General features: G+C 45.1%; 1 protein-coding gene across 3 annotated transcripts in view; it reads right to left on the bottom strand.

Annotated features, from left to right (window-relative positions):
* LOC134338604 (uncharacterized) overlaps positions 1–5591 on the bottom strand; it is a 277845-nt gene extending 272254 nt beyond the window's left edge. For 2 of the 3 annotated variants that reach the window (XM_063034572.1, XM_063034573.1), the window contains exon 1: positions 5387–5591. The gene's annotated coding sequence lies outside the window, so the exon portion shown is untranslated. The remainder of the gene's footprint in view (positions 1–5386) is intronic. The other variant, XM_063034574.1, reaches the window with a different exon arrangement.
* Between the last annotated feature and the right edge of the window lie 676 nt (positions 5592–6267).

Consider the following 6267-nt stretch of genomic DNA (forward strand, 5'->3'; position numbering starts at 1 on the left):
TGAGAGAGATTGTTGATTTAGGAATATTGATAAACACTAAAGCCACATTACTCTGGTGTAAAGAGAATAAATTTTTTACCAACTGATATGTCACCAGTAAAACAGATTACTTTGTCCGAGATAGTGTCTAATTGGTTGCTCCTGTTCTGTTCAATCTAGCATCTGCAGAATCTCATGTTTAAAAAGTGTAGTTGTTTAACCTTTCAATGAAATATTGTATTTTTTTATGGTTTAATTCTAACCTTGACCCCTTTTCCCTTAATACTTTGCATTATTTAAAATCAATCACACAGTAATGATTAACACCTCAGTATCAAAGATTAAACATGACAGATTAATGGCAATAGTTCTGCTCAGAACTTTTGACAGTCCGGCACTGATCTACATCGGGCTGAAACTGAGGAACTGGTTGATTCATTATTCTCACCTGCAAACAAGCAATACAGCTATGCACTACCTAAGACAGCCAACCTCGTGCAATTGAAATCGGAGAGTCTCAAATTCTTCCCAGCCCAAAATCATTCATGAAATCCTGAACTTTATTCTTCACTTATTTCCTTAATACTCAACTCCCCAACTAACAACATTTTTCCTCATCTACTTTCGCAAAGCCTGAGACCCTGAGTCAAACTGAGCACAACCCATACTTTGTGGAACTGCTTCTCACAACTTAACCTCTCGTGTTCAATAACCATTCTAGTAAATCAAACCACACTCCTTCCAAGCTTCTCAGTGATGCCCAAAATTACCGCTAACAAAACAGGTTCTCGGATATGGTATGGTTCCCAGATTTACTTCGTACTCTGCATGTGCTTTAACCACTGCTTTGCTCAGCTATGACATACCTTCTAACAGAAAAGCCTACAAAAAGTAGTAGATACAGAGCAGTCCGTCACAGAAAAAGCTCTTCCTATGATTAAGCACATCTGCCACAAAAAAGCAGCATCCATCATCAAGGACCCCCACTATCCAGGACACGCTCTCTCCTCACTACTGCCATCGGGATGGAGGTACAGGAACCTCGGGAGCCACACCTCCAGCTTCAGGAACAGGCGTCTGAACCAGTGTGGATAGCTTCACTCACTTCAACACCGAACACAACCTACTGTATATACAAGGCCACAAGGTCATATCCTCAGCATTGTTTACTTGTTTGTATTTGCACATCTTGTCTTCTTTTGCACATCGGTTAATTGTCAGTCTTTCTGTATAGTTTTTCATTGGTTTTATTGTATTTCTTTGTTCCAGCATGAATGCCCGCAAGAAAATGAACCTCAGGGTAGTACATTGCGACATACGCTTTTACGTACTGAAATCCAGTGTCGAATAGACCCAGCAATCAGCAATCTCTGATTTAATCCTAGCTTAATCACGGGACAATTTACAATAACCAATTAACCTACCAGGTCTTTGGACTGTGGGAGGAAACCAGAGCACCCGGAGGAAACCCACACGGTCACGGGGAGAACGCACAAAGTCCTTACGGTCAGCGGCAGTAATTGAACCCCGGTCGCCTGTACTGTAAAGCGCTGTGCTAACCACTACGCTATTGCGATAACAAATTTACTTTGAACTTTATATTCCAATCCTTTGTATCTGAAGGCCTGCATACCACAAGTCCAAATTATGTTATACCCATTCAAGAAATGTTAATGTAATTTGCTTGACACGCCTATGTTCTTGTGTTGTACCTTCAGTGTGTTGGCACCTTACTTTTACATCAGTTGCCGCTGTTTATAGCACGCTCTTCAAAAACCAGACTCAATCACACTGTCTGCAGTACGAATAATCACCACAAAGCTTCCACATTATAATGTAGGACTTTGTATCTTTCCACAATTACTGAACACGTGACCACATATGCAAAAAATGTTAATCTGCTATGTCACGGCAATATATGAAAAGCATCCTTAAATATGACATAATCACAGCATGGTCTGCAAATGCTGGAAATCCAGAGTAACTTGGGAAATACTGGAGAAACTCAGGTCAGGCAGCATCAATGGAAATGAATAAGCAGTCAACGTTTTGAGCCAAGGCCATTCTTCAGGACTGGAAAAGAAGGTGGAAGACACCAGAATAAAAAGGTGGGGGGGGAAAGAGGAGGATAGCAAGAAGGAGAAAGGTGAAGCTGGGTGGATGGGAAAGATAAAGGGCCGGAGAGGATGGAAACTGATCAGACAGGACAGTAGACCATAAGAGAAAGGGAAGGAGGATGGGATACTATGAAATATGACATACTATAAGGCCGAGCAGATTCAAAGTTCCCAAAGCAAAGGTCATAAATACAATGCAATAAGATTTATTTTCCCCCTTTTACGTATATTCCCACTTCTCAGCTTCATTTGCAACCAATAATCCTCAATAAATATACACTGGAGATATCGATCAAGCCTAGATCCATCTCCTATTTCAGCACTTTCTCAAAGCAGAAGTCTGGTATCCACCTTTCAAGTGGACGGTATACTTTTCTATGCAGTGAGCAACAGCTTCACACAAAGCTCTCGTCTTAAGAGTGTGGGTTCCCAAACTTTTTTAATGCCATAGACCCCCACCATTAACTGAGGGGTCCGTGGACCCTAGATTGGCACCCCTATTATAAAGCAAATCACCAGCCACCCAATAAGAGCCAAACAAAACTGAAGGAAAATTTAAAGTGAGAGATTAATAGCAAAGGTTTGATCAGAGTTTCTGATATTTCTATGTTTACTGATCCATAACAGGCTAGATACTTCATAATTTCAAGAAGGTACCAGTTGAGTGGCGGGGTGGAGAAATGTTTCTATCAAAGGAGGTGTAAGGCACTCCTTCCCTCGCTAGCCTGCAGGTCACCCTTGGGCAAGGAGTAACCCTTGCTTAGCCCCACCTCCCCAATTAGGGTCACGTGAAGCCATGGGGGCAGGTGGTGGATAGTCGTATGAGCAGCCAGTCCTGGTTGTACGACCACTGACGCCGGGCAGACAATCTCTGAGGAGTATTGATAATGGCCGGGGTCACCTGTCTTGTAAAGACACTGTCCAGAAGAAGGTAATGGCAAGCCACTTCTGTAGAAAAATTTGTGAGAAACAATCATGGTGATGAAAAGACCATGACTGCCCATATCATTCAATACAGCACAAGATGAACTAGGTGGTATATCACTCCCACTTGCAAACAAGCGACACAGTTGCACATTACCTGAGACAAGTTTAAAATAAGATCAGTCATACAACGGTTATCAGGCCCCATTATGCACAGCCTGTGTAGATAAAATGCAATATCCATTTTAGTTCTCTAGAATTAAGGCACAAAGGTCCAAGTCTACCTTTGTTATTAATCTGTGTAACAGACAACTCAAACTGTGGGCACTGCCTATTTTCTTAATGTCAATTTTCTCTTTATCCTATCTAAAAAAGTGTCCACTTCCTGTGGATGTATGTGGACCCCTTGTACACAGCCACGTTATGACCTTCATTGAAGTGAAGCGGTAGAGCAGCTAATACCTGACTGCGCGAGCATCGCGAATGGGCCCTACAGAAACGTCCACCAATTGAACAAGATCCGAAATTGGAACCACACTACATTTTCATCCAACTCAGAGCTCAGATTTAATATTACAGAATCATAAAGCAAGGATACAGGCTCTTTGGACCTGCTGACCAAGGTTTTCACCTAAGCTAGTCGCATTTGTCCTCGTTTGGTCCATATCCTTTTAAACCAGGGGTTCCCAACCTTTTTCTATGCCACGGACCCATACCATTTACCAAAGATCCATGGAACCCAGGTTGGGAACTCCTGGTACACACCAATCTTATCCACATATTTATCCAAATGTCTCTTGGTACTTCTAAAATTAATCTTATATTTATTAAAAAATAGGATGTTAAATTTTCACAGGTTTTTTTTAAATGCAAGTGAGTGTCAGTAACAATTGCAACTCTTCAGTTTTGAACATGCAAGGTATCAAGCCTTGGGCATCCTGGAACAGAACACAATACACTGTCTAGTGAACTATTCTGATAACTTTGCAGTTGGGTGGGATCAGTTTTGGCAAAAACACAGACAGCAGCCCATTTTATATACAATAAAAAGCACAGGAGTTCAGACTGTGTCGTTAGTCACAAGACCATGAACATAAATAAATCTGAAGTATGACAATATTACAACAATGTTTTCTTGTAAAAATTGGACAACAGGACAAAGGCTTAGTCCAAAAAGTTACTAGGAGGGAAACAAAATAATATCCAAACAGACCAGTGTGTAAGATTTTAAGAACACAGACTGTGATTTTCCATCCTATCTGTAAACGATTCTTTTGTCCCTGAAATGTCAAAATCCTAAACAATGCAACAAGCCCGCACAATTTACAATGCACCAGCGTTACTTTCAATGAAAAGAAAGTTGTAAGATCCCGCTTCTCTGGCGGTTTTAAAAGCAGAATATATATTTTTAAAAAAAAATACGCGTTGCCAGGTTACTGTGTTCTGTCCCAACGTCGAGTCTGCAATCTGCCCTCAGTCCCTGAACAATGCAGTTGGTGACAATCTTCGGTGGGGGAAGGGGAGGGAAGGGAGGGGAGGGGGACAGAGAGGTTCTTCCCCCTCCCCAACACCTCCCCGCAGTCGATTCATCTCAATTTCACAACAACCAAGAAGTACAGGTATTTACATGTGAACGCGAGTTGAAGAGCAATTCCTAAAGACTACACCAGGCGATTTCTTGTCGTGGAAGGCTTCGTGTAAAATACAACCTCTTCCAAACAAAACAATTTTGAAAGAACAAGTGTTTTTTTTTGTGCGGGTGATTCTACAGCCTACTCCTCTGCCCCAGGATAAGAAACACTTCGTTCCCAACGTGGAGGTTAAACTCTCGGGGTGGTGCGGGCGGGAGACGGTGGGGAAAGGGGAAAGGGAAGGAGACCAAAGCATGGGCGGGGGGGGGGGTGTTGGAGGGGTTAGCGAACTCCGTTCAAGGATGGAGAGAATGTCAAAGGGGTAGGGGAGGGTCCGGATGGGTCAGGTGGGGGAAGGAGAATGGTTGAAGGTTAGGTGAGGGTAGCCGGGCGGGGGAGGGAAGCAGAAGGTGGGGGTTAGGTGAGGAAGGGAGGTGAGAAGCAAACTCCGGGATCAAGGGTATAGAGGAGCGAGGTTTGGGCTGGGAGTTAATACCAAGGGGTAGCCCCCCGCCCCCCGGCTCCCGCCGCCAACGTGTCCCCCCGGCCGGGCCGACATCCAACCTCCAGCAAACTTCACCATCTATCCGGCAAAAGCCCAACCGCACCTCCTGCGGTTCAGACCACTTCCTTTAAACTTCAGCGAGGAGGAACACCGAGGACCGTCCCGGCAGCAGATCCAGACTTTCACCCGCCACCTGGACTGGCCTCCGGGATCAGACCGAGAGTCCATACCTGAGAAAGGCAGCTCACCCTGGGCTCCGATCCCCTCAGCTTCCACCATTTGCACCTGCTGGAGTGACCCTTCACCTCCTCCGAGAGTGGCCCAACTCGGTCCAGCCTCCGGTGCTGGAGGAGGGCCACGGGCCACGGTCCGTCAGCTCGCAGCCCCAAACAAACAATGAAGACACGCCGCCCGCTGCCGCAAACACAACATACTCTGCCGGATCAGTTCCGTATTACGCCGCCGACACAAAGGGCGCAACAACCTGTTCGCCGGAGCGGCTGGGGAAATGCCGCGATCAACATCAGACTCTGGCGGGGAACCTGTGCATTTCAGTCAGACCGCAGCAAGAACTTGGAAATGCGGATGCCTCTTTCTCCCAAACACCTAATAGGCGGCGGGGGGTAATCAAATAAAATGTTCCTGGGCCTCGACAGGATAAGCAAGATGATTCCCCCACGCCGGGGGAGTCTGGAACCAGAGGTCACAGACACAAGAAGCTGCGCCATTAACGGCAGAGCTGGTAACAAGAGGATGGAAATTAGCAGAAAGAGAACTTATGGTCTCGCTGCCTGTCGACGAGATCATGAATGATTGACCTCTGGGTTTTTTTTCTACACTGTGCCCATAGCTTCGGACTCCCTTAATACCCAGAAATCTATCATTGTTATGAGTGCACCCAGTGACGAGGTCGCCTCAACCCTCGAAGATTTACCAACCCGTGAATGAAGAAACTGCTGTCAGCTTGGTCCGAAATAGCTCACTCTCTGCTCTTGAGCCCTTGATCCCTCGTTCCGGACTAGCCTGGGCAAACCTTCTCCCTGCGTCAAAACTGGAAAAAATTTAAATTGCAGAAATTGATACCTGATGACCATTCCCATATTCCCCCACC

Source organism: Mobula hypostoma, chromosome 27 (assembly GCF_963921235.1).
Source record: "Mobula hypostoma chromosome 27, sMobHyp1.1, whole genome shotgun sequence".
NCBI classification, from domain to species: domain Eukaryota; kingdom Metazoa; phylum Chordata; class Chondrichthyes; order Myliobatiformes; family Myliobatidae; genus Mobula; species Mobula hypostoma.